Below are 19,555 nucleotides of genomic sequence, written 5' to 3' on the forward strand. Positions count from 1 at the left end.
TAGGAAAGGTTTAGAAGGACATGGGCCAAACGCTGGTCGGTGGAACCCATGGAGATGGGGCATTGTGGTCAGCATGGGCAAGTTGGGATGAAGGGCATCTTTCTGTGCTGTATGACTATGACTATAGGGAGGGAGATCCATGATTTATGCAGAGTAACCAAGAACGGAGAACAATACATTGCCAAATCAAGTTTAGATTGCAACTTGGAGGGGAATCTGCAAATAAAGTTGTTGTCATGCTCGTGGCATGGTGGCACGGCACCAGAGACCCTGGTTCGATCCCGACCATGGGCGCTGTCTGTATGGAATTTGTACGTTCTCCCCGCGACCTGCGTGGGTTTTCTCCGGGATCTCTGGCTTCCTCCCACACTCCAAAGAGGTACCATTTTGTAGGTTAATTGGCTTGGTATAATTGTCCTTACAGTGTGTAGGATAGTGTAAGTGTGCAGGGATTGCTGCTCGGTGAAGGGCCTGTTTCCACGCTGTATCTCTAAACTAAACAAGTGTTGGCCTGGTCTTCTTTGAAGGGGGAGTCAATGGGTTTCTGAGACACTATTGGGGTAGGCTTGATTGGTAACTGCAGGGTGTATGTTGTAGGTGGGACACACTGATGCCACAAAGGCAAGCAGGGACAATTAATATTTGGTGTGGTTAAGGGGTGCCTATCCAGCAGGATGTTTATCCTAGAGCATGTCATTATTCTTGAGGCGTTTGAGCTACATTCAGACAAGTGGAGCATATTCCTTCACACTCCTGACTTGTCTTTTGTAGATGGTGGAAAGGCTGTGAGGCGTCAGGAGATCAATAACCTGCCGCAAGATTGCCAGGGTTGTCCCTGCTCAGGTAGCCTCTAGTCGCTGATCCAGGTGTGTTTCTGGTCAATGGTGGGGAACTTGGAGATGGTAATTCCAATGAATGTCACGGTTAATTGGAGAGAATGAACTGCAGATGCTGGTAGCATCTTGAGCAAAACAAAGTGCTGGAAGAACTCGGCAGGTCAGGCAGCATCTGTGGAGATAATGGACAGATGACATTTTGGGTTGGGACCCAAAATATTGTCTGTCCATTTCCTCCATAGATACTGTCTGACCCGAGTTGCACCAGCACTGTGGTTTGGTCATGGTTAACTCACCTCTCATGTTGGAGAATGTCATCATTTGATAGTTCAATGGCTTGAATTACTTTTCAAACTTGCCGGTCCCTGGCCCAGTCTTCCTTAGTCCTGGCTGCTTCATCGGCTGAGGATAGATACAGTGCTGGAGGTAACTCAGCAGGTCAGGCAGCATCTCGGGAGAAAACGGATGGGTGACGTTTAGGGTCGGGACCTTTTTACTGGTCCCGACCAGAAATGGCACCTTTTTTCCCCAGAGATGCTGCCTGACTTGCTGAGTTACTCCAGAACCTTGTGTGCATCTTTGGTATAAAGCAGCATCTGCAGTTCTTTGTGTCTACATTTCATCTGATGCAGAGTCAGGAATGGAATTGATCATTTTTAATCATCAGCAAACATCCCTCTTCAGATCTCGTGTTTAAAGGATGGTCATGAATGAAGCAGCTGAATGTAATTGGGCCTTGGACACTGACCTAAGTAACTCCTGCGTGATGTCCAATGGCAGGGATAATCAGTCTCCACCAACTCCAAACACGTGCTTTTATGCGAGCTAAAATATCTACCATGCCACAGGTGGAAGTTAGAGCCTGCTCCTTCTCTTCAGAATTCCGTTGAACATCCCTGTACATCAACTATCCTATCATTCCCTTTCAGAATTAAATATTGCATTGAGATCTTGCATTCCTTTTTAATTGAAAAACATAATTTCCAAATGATTCAGCGCATTAAAGTCACCAAGGAAGTATTTTATTATTTTAACTTTAGCACATACAGTTTGCAAGACAGAAAGGATGTTCTTTGGGAGTGAAAAATACCCACACTACTCTCTTGATAAGGAATCTGCTCAAACTAGTCATAGAGACATAGAGATATAATGTGGACACAGGCCCTTCAGCCCAACTTGCCCACACTGGCCAACATGTCCCAGCTACACTAGTCCCCCCTGCCCGTGTTTGGTCTATATCCCTCCAAACCTGTCCTATCCATGTGCCTGTCTAAATGTTTCTTAAATGTTGGGATAGTCCCAGCCTCAACTTCCTCCTCTGGCAGCTTGTTCCATACACCCACCACCCTCTGTGTGAAAAAGTTACCCCTCAGATTCCTATTAAATCTTTTCCCCTTCACTTTAAACCTATCTCCTTTGGTCCTACTCTGGGCAAGAGACTCTGTGTATCCACCTGATCTATTCCTCTCATGATTTTATATACCTCAAATAAGATCACCCCTCATCCTCTTGAGCTCCAAGGAATAGAGTCCCAGCCTACTCAACCTCTCTATAGCTTAGACCCTCGAGCCCTGGCTCGTGCCCTCGAGTCCTGGCACCATCCTAGTAAATCTTCTCTGTACCTTTTCCAGCTTGACATCTTTTCTATAACATGGTGCCAAGAACTGAACACAATACTCAAAAATGGCATTGGTAAGGCTGCACTTGGTGTATTGTGAAAAAGTTTTGGTCACCCCACTATAGGAAAGATACCGTTAGGGATCGTTAGGCAGGAAAGAGTACACAGAAGGTTTATGAGGATGCTGCCAGGACTTGAGGGCCTGAGCGACATCGTGAGTTTGGGCAGCTAGGCCTTCATTCCTTGGAGCGCAGGAGGCAGAGGGATAAACTTATAAAGGTGTACAAAATCATGAGGGAAATAGAAAAGGTGAATACACAGAGTCTTTTTCCCCCAAGGTTGTATGACTTTTTTTATTGGTGCAAAATATTTAAAAGCCCACTTCCTCCAAACCAGAAGCGTAGCTATGGGCACTCGCATGGGCCCTAGCTATGCCTTCCTCTTTGTCGGGTACGTCGAACAAACCCTGTTCCGGACGTACACTGGCCCCATCCCCGAACTCTACCTCCGCTACATCGACGACTGCATTGGTGCTACCTCTTGTACCCATGCAGAACTCACTAACTTCATACACTTCACTTCCAATTTCCATCCTGCTCTTAAATATACCAGGACTATCTCCGACATCTCCCTCCCGTTTCTGGACCTCACCATCTCCATCACAAAAGACAGATTAGTGACTGACATCTACTATAAACCCACTGACTCACACAGCTATCTGGACTACACTTCTTCCCACCCTGTCTCCTGCAAAATGTCTACCCCCTGCTCCCAATTCCTCCGTCTACGCCGCATCTGCGCCCAAGATGAGGTGTTACACACTAGGGCATCAGAGATGTCCTCATTCTTCAGGAAACGGGGCTTTCCCTCTTCCATTATAGATGAGGCTCTCACTAGGGCCTCTTCTACATCCCGCAGCTCCGCTCTTGCTCGCCCTCCCCCCATTCGTAACAAGGACAGAATCCCCCTCGTTCTCACCTTCCACCCCATCAGCCAGCGTATCCAACAAATCATCCTCCAACATTTCCGTCACCTACAACGGGACCCCTCTACTGGCCACATCTTCCCATCCCCTCTCCTTTCTGCGTTCCGCAGAGACCGTTCCCTCCGTAACTCCCTGGTCCACTCGTCCCTTCCTACCCAAACCACCCCATCCCCGGGCACTTTCCCCTGCAACCGCAGGAGATGCAACACCTGTCCCTTTACCGCCCCCCTCAACTCCATCCAAGGACCCAAACAGTCTTTCCAGGTGAGACAGAGGTTCACCTGCACCTCCTCCAACTTTATCTATTATATCCGCTGCTCTAGATGTCAACTTCTTTACATCGGCAAAACCAAACGCTGGCTCGGCGATCGTTTCGCTCAACACCTTCGCTCAGTCCGCCTTAACCAACCTGATCTCCCGGTGGCTGAGCACTTCAACTCCCCCTCCCCCTCCCAGTCTGACCTTTCTGTCATGGGCCTCCTCCAGTGCCATAGTGAGGCCCAACGGAAATTGGAGGAACAGCACCTCATTTTCCGCTTGGGCAGCTTGCAGCCCAGTGGTATGAACATTGACTTCTCCAACTTTAGATAGTTCCTCTGTCTCTCTCTTCCCCTCCCCCTTCCCAGTTCTCCCTCTATCTTCCTGTCTCCACCTATATCATTCCTTTGTCCCGCCCCCCGACATCAGTCTGAAGAAGGGTCTCGACCCGAAACGTCACTCATTCCTTCTCTCCTGAGATGCTGCCTGACCTGCTGAGTTACTCCAGCATTTTGTGAAATAAAAAGGTCACCAAAGAGGAAGCACTTCATGTCCTTCTTTGTAAACCAGCATCTGCAGTTCCTTGTTTCTACGAAAAGCCCTTCAGCCCAGTTTGGCCTGATATTCCATGCTTTAATGGTTTTCATAAATTTAAAGGTTGTGATTCAGTAATATCTGTTCAATCATGGAGTTAATATAATAGTCTCTGAAAGGCAGAAATTCATAGACGTTTGAATTTGGAGAAAGTCGGAAAATGATGTTGAGACACAATCTTACTGAATTATATAGCAAACTGGAGAAACTGATTGACTCCCCCCCCCCCCTACATTCCCCCCCTCTACATCAAAAATCTTCTAACCCCCCTCTCTAACTCCAGGTCCCTCAGGTCGGCCGACTTGGGGCTACTCACTATCCCGCGGTCTAGGCTTAAACTCAGGGGTGACCGCGCTTTTGCGGTTGCAGCTCCTAGACTGTGGAACAGCATCCCTCTCCCCATCAGAACTACCCCCTCCATCGACTCCTTTAAGTCCAGGCTCAAAACCTATTTCTACTCCCTAGCGTTTGAGGCTCATTGAGGAGGCGCTGTGAACAGTTTGCGTGCTACTGTATGTTTCATTTTTTCCCCTTAGTACCTAATCAGATGTACAGCACTTTGGTCAACGTGGGTTGTTTTTAAATGTGCTATACAAATAAAATTGACTTGACTTGACTTGACTTGACTTCCTTCTGATCCTTTATTCTCATGACCTTGTGTAGGTTTTGCCATTCAATAAGATCATGGACAAATACTATGATCTACTATGGCCTTTGCACTATATACTTTGGGTTTGCACTATTAGGGGCCAGTTACATACTATTACCGATTATTAATTTAGTGTATTATTGATTATTGTATTTATTTGTTGTGCTTTGCATTAATGGGCCTGTAGAGCACAGCAAGTAAGAAATTAATTGTTCAGTCATTGGTATAAATGACAATTAAGAACTCAACTCATGCCCACTGAGCGCAGCCAGAGACTGGGAAATGCGGGTTGACCTAGGCCAGAGGCTTTCCTTCCCAGTTGAAATCGCAGCTACCAACCTGCGACCAGACCTCATCCTCTGGTCCAACTCCTGTCGGCGTGTTTTCATCATTGAGCTGACGGTGCCCTGGGAGGAGGCTGTGGACGAGGCATATGAAAGGGAAAGGCTGAGATATTCCAACCTTGCAGTAGAGGCAGAGGAGCGAGGTTGGAGTGTAAGAGTGCGTCCAGTGGAGGTGGGGTGCAGGGGCTTTGTAGCCAGTTCCACTGCAAGGCTCCTGAGGGAAGTAGGAGTCAGAGGGCAGGCCCAAAGGAGGGCAACCAAAGAACTTACGAATGCCGCCGAACGGAGCAGTCACTGGCTGTGGCTGAAAAGAAAAGATACTGTCTGGGCTGCCACGTGACCATCTAGAGGCTAACCATAAGACCCTGCGGTGGGCCTGCCTTGACTGAGGGTGTCTTGTGATATAAGGCCGAAACACCCAGTGATGTTGAGGTACACGACTGAAGATGTGTCTGAATGGTAGCAACATTACCTAGTGGTCGCCCCCAAGAATAACACCAGTCAATTGTAGTGCAAACTTAGGGATTGTAACATCTAGTCCTACTAATCAATCTTCATCTCAGCTCCACTTTCCCCACAGAATTCCCAAATCCTCCATTACAATGACGGTCTTCAGCAGAAGCTCCCACATAACCTGCAAAGTTCCTAGGGTCGGCACAGTAGAGTTGCTGCCTTGAACCGCAAGAGACCCAGGTTCGATCCCGACTACGGGTGCTGTCTGTACGGAGTTTGTACGTGCTTCCTGTGACCACAGGTTTGTCGGTTAATTGGCTTCAGTAAATTATTTCTAGTGTGTAGGATAGAACTAGTGTATGGGTGATCACTGGTCAGTGCAGACTTGGTGGGCAGAAGGGCCCGTTTCCATGCTGCAAAACTAAATTAAATCGTTGCCACTCAGGCCTATTTGACTTCTGCTATTCATTGGATAAATTCACCAAACCAGAGGAGTCTGACTTCAGAATTTCAGTTTGGATGTTAACAGAGCACAAGAGAGAAGTATTTCTGCCTCAGCCACTTGGAGGTATTTAATGACATTAACTAAATTCCTTGACAACAGGTCTTAATGAAAGCTAACAAAAATCAAACAGCTTTTCTTCAGTTTAAGTTCCTGGGGCTGGGAGATTAAAATACCAGCAGATTATGAAGCCAGATTCTTGTTTTTCAGATCCAGTTTGGTTTATTTCAATTAAAAGGAAAGTTGTGAAAGGAAACCACGAAAGCAGCTTTATGTACGATCTTGTATGGAGGTGTCACTGCTGCATCTATTGGTGAAAATCACAATCATTTGATGGCACAGCTTTGGAAACAGTCTGTTTCTCAACTTTACATTTTCCATTCATCTTTGGTTCCAGCTCAATTGTTCTCAAAGATACAGCATGGAAACAGGCCCTTCAGCCCACCGTGTCCATGCTCACCCCTGATCACCAGCTTGTACTAGTTCTATGTTATCCCACGTTGGCATCAACTCCAATTAACCTGCAAACTCACACGCCTTTGGGAGGTGGGAGGGAACCAGACCACCTGAAAGAAGCGTACGTGGTCACAGTTTTGTGTAAACTCCACAAGGTCAGGATTAAACCTGGGTCTCTGTAGCTGTGAGCAGCACCTTTACCAGCTGCACTACTGTGCTGCCCTAAACATGTAGAAAATGTTTTGTCCTTTGATATTAATTGGGAGCCTCTCAAGTTCAGCTAAGATAGATGCTGGCACCATCCCCTTTCCACCCAAGCTTGAAGCAAACTCAAATAACCAATAACATTGGGAAACCTAGTTCTGTTCAAATGCACACATGGATAAATAAGATCAGCTTCCTAGTATAAAAAAAACTTTACTATTAGTCTTTTAAACTACCTCAGCAACTATTATCCTCTGTGGACCGTTTTTGGTTTCACTACAGTTTTGGTCTATTGTGGTTACCTGGTATCAATTATTTATTGCATTATTGATTATTATACACGAGTTATTGTGTTAACTGACCTGTTAAGCTGCAGCAAGTAACAATTTCATGGTTCTGTTGCTGGCACGTATGGCAATTAAACACGCTCTCTACTGCAGTATTTTACAAGCAAACATACTGGAAAGGAAAGAACTAGCTTTTGATTGATTATCGTCACATGCACCAAGGTGCAGTTAAGAGCATTCATTTGATGGATTTGGTCTGAAGGAAACATGAAACTAGTTTGATGGTAACAATTTTTTTAATTTTTTTTTTAAAGTCCCCAATCTTCCCCATCAAATCAGAACACATTTTGGCCAAGAGTTGGTGCAGGCCCCAGCTTTCCCTCCGGATCTGAACAGCAGTACAACAGGGAGCAATGTCAGGCATTCCCAAGTCAAGACTTTCTGTGACTCTCCCACAGCTCAGGTCAACAGAGCAGTGACAGGAAAGTAGCTGAACCTGTCAGTGAGGGAATTCTGCTTGGGAAACTATAAATCAGGAGGTAAGATCTACCAAGGAAAAAAAATGACTTTCTAAAAGACAATAGCTATACATCGATCAGCCAAAGCTGTTGAAAGGCTGGAGCAATTAGGCTTGTATACACTGGAATTTAGAAGGATGAGGGGGGATCTTATTGAAACATATAAGATAATTAGGGGATTGGACACATTAGAGGCAGGAAACATGTTCCCAATGTTGGGGGAGTCCAGAACAAGGGCCCACAGTTTAAGAATAAGGGGTAGGCCATTTAGAATGGAGATGAGGAAGAACTTTTTCAGTCAGAGAGTGGTGAAGGTGTGGAATTCTCTGCCTCAGAAGGCAGTGGAGGCCAGTTCGTTGGATGCTTTCAAGAGAGAGCTGGATAGAGCTCTTAAGGATAGCGGAGTGAGGGGGTATGGGGAGAATGCAGGAACGGGGTACTGATTGAGAGTGATCAGCCATGATCGCATTGAATGGCGGTGCTGGCTCGAAGGGCTGAATGGCCTACTCCTGCACCTATTGTCTATTGTCTATAAAGCATTATGACCTGATGAGCCAAAACATTATGACCACCTGCCTAATATGCTGTTGGTCCTCCGTGTGCAGCCCCATTCGCAGCAGGGTGCGATGCACTGTGTATTGTGACATTCCTCCCGTGACCACCATTACAATTTTCTGTGACTTGTGCCACAGTAGATCTTCTGTCGGTTCGGACCAGACGGGATAGCCTTCGTTGCCCTCGCTCATCGATGAGCCTTGGGTGCCCAACACCCTGTGGTTTGTCCCTCCTCGGATCACTGTCAGTAGGTACTCACCACTGCTGACCGGGAGCACCCCACAAGCCTTGCCATTTCAGAGATGCTCTGACCCAGTCATCTGGCCATAACAATTTGGCCCTTGTCAAAGTCGCTCAGGTCTTTACTCCTCCCGAGTTCTCCTGCATCCAACACATCAACTTCAAGAATTGACTGTTCACTTGCTGCTAATATATCCCACCCCTTGACAAGTGCCATTGTAACAAGATAATCAATGTTATTCACTTTGCCTGTCAGTAGTCATAATGTTTTGGCTGGTCAGTGTACATGTATAGAGGTTCAGTTTGGAGATACAGCGTGGACACAGGCCCTTCGGCCCATTATGTCTGCACCAACCAGCACCATAAACTAGTTCTATATGACACACGAGGCACACTTACAGAAGCCAATTAACCTACATGTCTTTGGAGTGTGGGAGGAAATCGGAGCACCTGGAAATAAACCATGTGGTCACAGGAGGAATATACAAACTCCGTACAGACAGCGCCTGTAGTCAGGGTTGAACCTAGGGTTCTGGCGCTGCAGGGCAGAAGCTCTACCACTGTGCCATTGTTCTGGCCTATATTCAAAGTATCCATCTATATTCTAGAGGGTCCAGAGGTCGGTCAAAATCTATAGAGAATGGCAGAAAGGAGGTTGGTGGATCGGAAATGGTGAATGTGTGAGCAAGCACCAGTCTGGAATGAAGATTCGTGAATACAGAAATGGGTACAGAGGTAGCAGAAAAACGCCTTGGAAATATCAGACATCCCATCTGCTGGAAGAGATGTCCTCCCTGAGAGTTAAAGAACATGGCACAATTCAAAGAACAGGAAGGTTTCAAATCCATTTATCAAGAACTTGGATTATCTGGTTATTATCAAACTATTGTTTGTGGAGTTTAAAGATACAATAGACAATAGGTGCAGGAGTAGGCCATTCGGCCCTTCGAGCCAGCACCACCATTCAATGTGATCATGGCTGATCATTCTCAATCAGTACCCCGTTCCTTCTTTCTCCCCACACCCCCTGACTCCGCTATCCTTAAGAGCTCTATCTAGCTCTTACAGTACGGAAATAGTCCCTTCCACCCACTGAGTCCACGCTGACCCATTCACACTAGTTCTATGTTATCCCACTTTCTCATCCACTCCCTACACCCTGTGGGCGTTTTTGTTAAGGAGCCAATTAATCTACAAATACACACATCATTGGGATGTGGGAAGAAACTGGAGTCTTAACAATAAAGCTTCTTATATGATGCCAAGCAACTGCACTTTACTTGCCTACAAATCCCAAGGTTCCATACAAGTTCTTGTCCTGTTTAAGTTTACAAGTCAGACTAATCTTAATAATTAGGCACAAAACGCTGGAGTAACTCAGCGGGTCAGGCAGCATCTCTGGAGAAAAGGAATAGGTGATGTTTCGGGTCGAGACCCTTCAGTAAATCCAGAGTTGGTGACACATCTACCGACATCCTACAGTTCAGCAACATCTCTTCCTCCCATTCAGAAACTGCTGCCTGCAGCAGAATTTGTGCAATTTTACAAAATAAACACTAATTAATCAGCACATTGAGATGAATGGCAGTTTTGCATGGTTAAGTATAACTAGATGCACTTCAGACTATCAATAAATAATTTCTCACATCTGCAAGCTATTAGAACAGATGGGACCTGATGCATCAAATTTTAAATTATGTGTGACAACACATGAGAATAAACAAATCATCCTGTATTTAACAGGGTTTGTTTCTTCATTTGGTACAAAGTCCAAGATCAGGATGTCATAGCAATTGAATGCACTGAAAAAGCCTTCAACCCTCTAACTTCAGAGAAGAAATAGTTCCCTTGTTCTTACTAGGTGTGCATTTAAAATTAGCACAGGCTTTAAAGTGGTGTTATTTTTTGTTATCGTCCAGTCTAACCTAAAAAATGGACTGTGAAGCTCCTGTGATAATTCACTCAACATGCCATTTCCCTGTTGCACTTTGACAATATGGCACCATTGTCATTGTGTGCTGTGCACATTTCATTTTGCTGACAGAAATTGGTTCAAAATCTAGTCCTTGTGGCAGCTGACCATCAGTGCTATGATAGAGCTCTTAAGGATAGCGGAGTCAGGGGGTATGGGGAGAAGGCAGGAAGGGGGTACTGATTGAGAATGATCAGCCATGATCACATTGAATGGCGATGCTGGCTCGAAGGGCCTCCTCCTGCACCTATTGTCTATTGTCATAAGGCTGAGCAGGTGAAAAAAGAGCTGAGCGGACTCCGCTCAGGCAAAGCCATGGGGTCCGATGGCGTTAGCCCTTGGGCACTCAAGGCGTGTGCCAGCCAGTTGTGCAGAGTACTCCAGCGTGTCTTCAACCTGAGCCTGAGCCTGGAGAGGGTTCCTGTGATGTGAAGACATCCTGCCTAGTTCCTGTACAAAAGAGGATGTGGCCCAGCTCCTCCAATGATACCAGACCGGTGGTGCTGACTTGACACATCATGAAGTCCCCTGGAGAGGCTAGTGCTCACTCACCTGCGACCCCCGGTTAAACCCTACCTGGACCTCCTGCAGTTCGCTTACCAAACAAAGATGGGGGTTGAGTTTGCCATCATCCACCTGCTCCACTGTTCCTATGCTCACCTGGATAAGCCGGGAGGCACTGTGCGAGTCATGTTTTTTGACTTCTCCAGTGCTTTTAACACCGTCCGGCCTGCACTGAGGAGCATCTGGGACAACGCAGCTCACCCCCTCCATGACACACTAGTCAACCTGAGGAGCACCTTCAGCAACGGACTGGTTCCACCAAGATGCCGCACAGAACGCACAGGAGATCCTTCTTCCTTGTGGCTATGAAACCGTACAACCCCTCCCCACTCTTTTGTGGAGTAGACTGACTCTCCCCTCCATCCCCTTCCCCAATCTTTATCTTTGCACATCCCCAATCCTTTCCACTCATCACTTTAATTTCATGTTTCATGTATCTTGTGTTTTATAACTGTTGGCAGATTAATTTCCCTGCTAGGATGAATAAAGTTCTATCGTATCGTATTTTAGCCACCAATGAACTTTCTTATCATTTCGTTAATCACAAGTTAATCACATTTTAAAGTTTAAATCTGTCTAGGGAAGAAGGGGGAGGGAGGGTCGGAGGGAGGGGGGAGGAGGCAGGATAACGGGGATTGAGGGGGATGGAGTGGGGAGAGGGGAACGGGAAGGGGGAAGGGGAGGAGGGAGGAGGGAGGAGGGGGGAGAGAGTGCAAGGCTCTACCTCTCGTATGAATCAATTGTGGAATTTGCTTGTGGACACAGGCAGACTCTGGCATCGCTGCAGCTTGACAATAAACTAAACTGTAAGCTGTATTTGGATAGTCCAGCTCCTGAAATGGTGGCAGAGAGCAAGAGGAGAGAGGAGAGAGAGGAAATGATCCAAGTGAATTTGAGGGCAGGATGGAAGTTAATGAAATTACTAGTCTTAGCATGGATGACCACATTCACTAATTCCTCCTCAGATATTCACTCAGGGAGGACATCTGCCATCCTCAACTAGTCTGGCCAATACATCTCCTGACCAGCCCATAGAGTTCTACAATGCCATCCAAAGTGGCCAAGAGGCCACTCGGTTGCAGGTGGTTCCCCTCCAGCTCCTCAAAAGGAGCAATTAGGAATTTAAAAAAACACGGTGGTCTTTCCCATGACACCAAGATTAAGGAAAAATAATGAACAACATTTACAGGTTAGGAGGGCTGTTTTGGTCTCCAGATTTGAGGAAGGACATTCTTACTATTGAGGGAGTGCAGCGTAAGTTCATGAGGTTAATTCCCGGAATGGCGGGACTGTCGTATGTTGAAAGACTGGAGCGACTGGGCTTGTATACTCTGGAATTTAGAAGGATGAGCGAGGATCTTATTGAAACATATAAGATTATTAAGGGATTGGACACGCTAGAGGCAGGAAACATGTTCCCGATGTTGGGGGAGTCCGGAACCAGGGGCCAGTTAGAACAGAGATGAGGAAAAAAAATTCACTCTGAGAGTTGTGAAGCTGTGGAACTCTCTGCCTCAGAAGGCAGTGGAGGCCAATTCCCTGGATGCTTTCAAGAGAGAGTAATAAGGGCCTGTCCCACTTAGGCGATTTTAAGGCAACTAGGCTGTCGCCAAACGTTCGTCGGGGTGTCGCGGGCATGATCGTGAGGAGTCTTCCAAAGATCGTAGTGGATAATAGACAATAGGTGCAGGAGGAGGCCATTCGGCCCTTCGAGCCAGCACCGCCATTCAATGTGATCATGGCTGATCATTCTCAATCAGTACCCCGTTCCTGCCTTCTCCACATACCCCCTGACTCCGCTATCCTTAAGAGCTCTATCAAGCTCTCTCTTGAATGCATTCAGAGAATTGGCCTCCACTGCCTTCTGAGGTAGAGAATTCCACAGATTCACAACTCTCTGACTGAAAACGTTTTTCCTCACCTCATTTCTAAACGGCCCATATTCTTAAACTGTGGTCCCTTGTTCTGGACTCCCCCAACATTGGGAACATGTTTCCTGCCTCTAACGTGTCCAACCCCTTAATAATCTTATACGTTTCGATAAGATCCCCTCTCATCCTTCTAAATTCCAGTCGCGTCGCTGAGAAATCAAACGGTTTGAAATCTCTCGGTGACAGCTGGCTTGTCGCCAGGTATCGTTGCTTATTGTGGGCGCTGTCGCATGCTGTCCCCGGGTTTGATAGGTTCTCTTAGATGCATTTAGAAGCACATAATATTAAAATAAGTAAAGTCATTTCAAAATACCATAAAATGCTTGTGTTTAACCAATTTATTTACCGTCAGGACATACGCACGGTTTGAGATGGGTAACACCACCAGCTCGCCGTCTAAAAACAGCACCGAAGGGGCGCTGGCTAGCGAGGCTGGAGGGGGATCCACCGCCGGGGATGTGCACACATTCTCGGTGTCCGAGCATGAGGTGAGGTGGGCTCTGACGCGTGTGAACACGAGGAAAGCTGGAGGCCCAGATGGTATATCTGGGCGAGTACTAAAGTCTTGTGCTACTCAGCTTGCTCCAGTGCTCACCACAATATTCAACCTCTCCTTGGCAAAGTCCGTGGTCCCTGCATGCTTCAAAAGATCCATCATTGTACCGGTGCCAAAGAATGCCTCTCCAGCGTGTTTAAATGACTACCGACCGGTGGCCCTCACCTCGGTTGTCATGAAATGCTTGGAGAGGCTAGTCAAGAAGCACATCTGCGCCCTCCTTCCTCGCAACATGGACCCACTACAGTTCGCATACCGTCCGAACAGGTCCACGGATGATGCGGTCTCCCAGGTTCTACACACCGCTCTCTCTCATCTGGACAGCCAGGGGGGCTATGTGAGGATGCTGTTCATTGACTTTAGTTCAGCATTCAACACAATAGTCCCCAGCAGACTGGTTGAGAAGCTGCTGGAACTGGGGCTTAGCACCCCTCTGTGTGCCTGGGTCCTGGACTTTCTCACTGCCAGGCCCCAAGTGGTCAGGATGGGGGAACACACATCTAGCTCCCTCACCCTGAACATAGGATCCCCCCAGGGCTGCGTCTTTAGCCCCCTACTGTACTCCCTGTACACACATGACTGTAGGGCCAGGTTCAGCTCAAACTCCATCATCAAGTTTGCTGATGACACTGTGGTGGTGGGCCGGATCTCCAACAACGATGAGAAGGCCTACCGGGAGGAGGTGGCTGATCTGGCACTCTGGTGTCAGGACAATAGCCTCCTCTTGAATGTCACTAAAACAAAGGAGCTGATTGTGGACTTCAGAAGGGCTAAACATCCAAGGACGTACACGCCACTGGAGATAAATGGGTCTATTGTGGATAGGGTGAGCAGTTTCAAATACTTGGGAGTCCGCATCGCAGAGGATCTGACGTGGGCAACGCACATTGCCGCACTGGTGCGTAAGGCTAAGCAGCGCCTTTACCACCTTAGACAACTGAGGAAATTCAGAGTGTCGCTGAGGATCCTTCATTGCTTCTACTCTGGGGCTGTAGAGAGCATCCTGTCCGGCAACATTACAGTCTGGTTTGGGAACAGCTCTGCCCAGGACAGGATGGCCCTGCAGAGAGTAGTGCGTTCGGCAGAACGCACCATGGGAACTACACTCGTCCCCCTGCAGGACCTATACATCAGGAGGTGCAGATCCAGAGCAAGCAAGATCATGAGGGACCCCTGCCACCCCAGTAACGGACTGTTCCAGATGCTACGGTCAGGCAAACGCCTCCGCTGTCACGCTGTGAAAACGGAGAGGATGAGACGGAGCTTCTTCCCACAGGCCATCAGGACTGTCAACTTTGATAACCCCAGAGACTAAATTTTTGTCGACACTTTTTGTGCTATGTTTAGTAACTTATTAACTTTATTTATATGCTGTAACTGTAATTATTTTTGTGCACAACCCGCAGGCATTGCCACTTTCATTTCACTGCACATCGAGTATGTGTATGTGACAAATAAATTTGACTTGACTTGACTTGACTTGACTTGACTTGACAGGTAGATTGGAGGCGACAGTTTGACGGTCAGGTAAGCGTGGGAATTTTCGCGATGTTTTTGGCCATCAGCGATTACATTTAAAGTGAGCTCCCAACCCAGATATGCAACCCAGAAACCAGATATGCATCTCCCGTACATTTTGAAAGAATGCCCACACACTTTTCACAAAACTCCACTGAACCACTTAAAAAAAATTTTTTTTAATACAGCTATTAGTAAACTGGAAGTAAATCCAGTTTATTCCTTGTTACAGTGAAGCTTGGTTTTTAAGTAACCCATACAAGATGTTATAGTTCAAAACTCTCAAGTACTTACCGACTTGTCAGTGATTTCAGCGAAAACCAGGACGCCGGAGAAGCATTGACGGCGTGGGAATTTTTGCGATGTTTCAGAAGACGCTGTAATCTCGACCTGACTCGGCATTGTCGTGGTCATTGTCGTCGGGTAAAAGAAAAGTTTGGCGATCTGCTACGACTTTGACAGTCGCCGGCAGTCGCCAAAAAGATCGCCTAAGTGGGACAGGCCCTTTAGATAGAGCTCTTAATGATAGCGGAGTCAAGGGATATGGGGAGAAGGCAGGAACGGGGTACTGATTGTGGATGGATCAGCCATGATCACGGTGAATGGCGGTGCTGGCTCGAAGGGCTGAATGGCCTCCTCCTGCACATATTGTCTATTACCAGCCAAGATGTTCAAGTTAATCCTCTTGTCTGCTCTCAACGAAGCAATCCTGCACATTAATTGTTCATTGAAGGCAACTTGGTGGCTTTTATTTCTTCCAAGCTTCGTCATCTTCAACCCTCCCCCTCCAATACAGTAATCAACTTGCATGTCAGATTTAGGTTGCCAGTACTTGTTTAGTGAACATTTCATTTGGAAGATGGGGGGGGGGGGGGGGGGGGGGGGGGTGGAGGGGGGAATGGAGTAAACAATGGGAAGAAGCAAACTGTCCATCAAGGTCAGGACATGGAGTGTCCATGATCCAAGTGCCAATGATCCGATGAGACAGTTTAAATACTTGAAGCAGAAAGTTCCCAGCTAACACGAACCAGCGTTCAGAGCCACCTTTGCTACCTTCAGGGACTCTTCCAAAAAACTAACCTCACAAAACGTGTATGTTGTATGCCTCACAGCCAGGTTACACATAATCTCGGACCAATGTGATTTTAGATTTAGATTCAAATCTCTCCCAAAATGGTTCTCAGGTGCAGCGTGACTCTGAATCACACTTCTCCTGCCCCCTAGATAGACACAAAATAACTGGAGAAACTCAGCGGGACAGGCAGCAGCTCTGGAGAGAAGGGATGGGTGACCCGAGACCCGAAACGTCACCCATTCCTTCTCTCCAGAGATGCTGCCTGACCCGCTGTGAGTTACTCCAGCTTTTTGTGTCTATCTTCGGCTTAAACCAGCATCTCTGCAGTTCCTTCCTACACATTTCTCCTGCCTCCCTCCCCGGCTCGAATAAAGAAACCATTACCCTACCCCCACCTGGACCTCAGAAGCCAAGAGGTGCTGGAGTAACTCAGAGGTCAGACATAATCTCTGGAGAACATCATAGTCTGAAGGGTCCCGACCCGACGGTTACTTCATCCATGTTCTCTGGAGATGCTGCCTGACCTGCTGAGTTACTCAAGCACTTTGTGTATTTTTCTTTGTAGTAAACCAGCATCTGCAGTTCCTCGTTTCTACATTCCACTTAACCCTTCTCTCAAGCTTTCTCTCAAGTCTGAGTGAATAGTCTGAAGGCGGCTCATCGTCTGTCCATCCCCTCCTCCACAGATGCTGCCTGCCCCGTTGAGTTCCGTCCAGCACTCTCAGTTTTGTCCAGAAAGTACTTCTTTCCAATCCCTGATTGAGAATGATCAGCCATGATCACATTGAATGGCGGTGCTGGCTCGAAGGGCCGAATGGCCTCCTCCTGCACCTATGGTCTATTGTCAAACGTCTCACGTTGAAATGTGACAAAACCAAAACATTGGCTTTTAAAAAAGAAAACAGACTTACCTTCGACTCTGGCTGATTTAACAAAAAATAAAAAAAATAAAGAAACTCAGGTCAAAATACAGAGGCTGAAGACGTTGCATCTCTCGGTGGGTTGAAGCAGGTTTGAAAGAGGCGCACTCTCTGCCTGGGAACGTGTCTAGCTTGGCGAGCGTTTTATCTCCTCGGGGGTGGACTCTGTGCAGGAGTGACAGCCCACACGGCCAATGGAGACGAGAGGACGACTCCGGGGGCGACTCCGGGCGCTCAGATGCGAATCATCTCACCGTGGGCATTCGAAGGGTCGGGTTGGCAGCTCCCGGTGGTCGGGCGATGAAGGTGTCCTCGGGAACCGACAAGACTGCAAGTCAATTAGACTGCACTCCATGCCGACCACCGGGCTCGTCCCAATTGCCTGCATTTTTAACCCCATAGCCTTATCAACTGATTCTCTGAATGCATTCGAGAGAGAGAGAGAGAGAGAGCTAGATAGGGAGCAGAACCAGGGGTCACAGTTTAAGGATAAGGGGGAAGTCTTTTAGGACCGAGATGAGAACGTTTTTTTTCACACAGAGAGTGGTGAATCTGTGGAATTCTCTGCCACAGAAGGTGGTTGAGGCCAGTTCATTGGCTATATTTAAGAGGGAGTTAGATGTGGCCCTTGTGGCTAAAGGGATCAGGGGGTATGGAGAGAAGGCAGGTACAGGTTACTGAGCTGGATGATCAGCCATGATCATATTGAATGGCGGTGCAGGCTCGAAGGGCCGAATGGCCTACTCCTGCACCTATTTTCTATGTTTCTATAGAGCTCTTAAGGATAGCGGAGTCAGGGGGTATGGGGAGAAGGCAGGAACGGGGTACTGATTGAGAATGATCAGCCTTGATCACATTGAATGGCGGTGCTGGCTCAAAGGGCCGAATGGCCTCCTCCTGCACCTATTGTCAACTCTAGAGTGTGGTGGGTGCATGGAACAAGGTGCCAGAGGGATTATTTTGAGGTGGGCACGATAACAACGTATAAGCGACATTTGGACAGGCTGCTTAGTTCATGTACACCTCTCAAGTCAAGTCAAGTTTATTTGTCACATACACGATGTGCGGTGAAATGAAAGTGGCAATGCCTGCGGATTGTGCAAAAACAAATATTACAATTACAGCATATAAATTAAAATTAATACAGAAAAAAAGTTTAGTCCCTGGAGTTATAATAGTTAACAGTCCTGATGACCTGTGGAAAGAAACTCCGTCTCATCCTCTCTGTTTTCACAGCGTTTTCAGAGGCGTTTTCCTGACCGTAGTATCTGGAACAGTCCGTTGCTGGGGTGGCAGGGGTCCCCCATAATCTTGCTTGTTTTGGATCTGCACCTCCTGGTGTATAGGTCCTGCAGGGGGACGAGTGTAGTTCCCATGGTGCGTTCTGCCGAACGCACCACTTTCTGCAGGGCCTTCCTGTCCTGGGCAGAGCTGTTCCCAAACCAGACTGTGATGTTGCCGGACAGGATGCTCTCTACAGCCCCAGAGTAGAAGCAATGAAGGATCCTCAGAGACACTCTGAATTTCCTCAGATGTAGTTTGTGAAATCTCACAGCTTGTAATTTGGTTATCATGTACCCAAAATTACAGTCACCACATTTCCTCTGGGTATGTTGAATAATGACCATGACACCTGGCTTTCAACATATGACAGTCCCGCCACTATTTACTTAAAAAAAAGAGCTTTCCTGGCCTTTTTTTGTGAAAAATTTCGAATCACAGCATGAAAATTAATTGTTCAGGCAATGTTTGATTCAATACTTAGCCTGGCCAAATCCACAAGACGTTCCTGAAACATTGTAGATCTTATATAATTCTTAATCAGGTTGACTTTGCTAAATGACCTCTCTGCAGAAGCTTCTGTTGCTGGAATTGTTAATAGTATTCTTAAGCTAACACAAACATTTGGAAACAGGTCACAAAGTCTGTATTCTGTTAACAAGTTCAATAGATCTAATGGCTTTAACTGTGCATTCACAAAATTTGCTTTATGCACTGAGGGTAATTTTTTAATCAAAAAATACTTTATTCAAGTAATAAATATTTACAAAACATCTTCTTTTCAAAAACCCCATCCAACATTTCCAGAGGTTACACGTTCAATGCAGATATTCATTTCCAAATTTACACAGAAATTTACACAGAATCCCTTATTTGGAGGGGCGTCTCCACCACACCCTGACCCCCATGTCCAGCAGCGGAAGGTCCCTAGACTGTGGTCCTCCCCCACAGAGCCTTGGCGTTGGCTGCACCAAGCTTCAGTGCGTCCCTCAACAGGTACTCCTGCAGTCTGCAGCGGGCCATTCGGCAACATTCCCCGACGGACAGCTCGCTCCGCTGGGAGGTCAACAAGGATCGGGCAGGCCAAAGAGCATCTTTCACCGAGTTGATGACCTTCCAGCAGCACCCGATGTCAGTCTCTGATTGCGTCCCTGGGAACAGTCCGTAGATCACAGAGTCCTCTGTGACGGAGCTGCTCGGAATAAATAAATGTTGCATTTGTTTTCCAAAATCACTGTT

The 19,555-nt window shown here is 47.0% G+C and overlaps 2 protein-coding genes across 4 annotated transcripts in view; both read right to left on the bottom strand.

Annotated features, from left to right (window-relative positions):
• LOC144607287 (interleukin-6 receptor subunit beta-like) overlaps positions 1–17,147 on the bottom strand; it is a 65,032-nt gene extending 47,885 nt beyond the window's left edge. For all 3 annotated transcript variants that reach the window (XM_078424017.1, XM_078424015.1, XM_078424018.1), the window contains exon 1: positions 17,027–17,147. The gene's annotated coding sequence lies outside the window, so the exon portion shown is untranslated. The remainder of the gene's footprint in view (positions 1–17,026) is intronic.
• Positions 1–19,555, bottom strand: part of LOC144607165 (transducin-like enhancer protein 4) — a 567,195-nt gene that overhangs the window by 535,290 nt on the left and 12,350 nt on the right. The window lies entirely within an intron of this gene.

This window comes from Rhinoraja longicauda, chromosome 28 (genome assembly GCF_053455715.1).
Source record: "Rhinoraja longicauda isolate Sanriku21f chromosome 28, sRhiLon1.1, whole genome shotgun sequence".
NCBI classification, from domain to species: domain Eukaryota; kingdom Metazoa; phylum Chordata; class Chondrichthyes; order Rajiformes; family Arhynchobatidae; genus Rhinoraja; species Rhinoraja longicauda.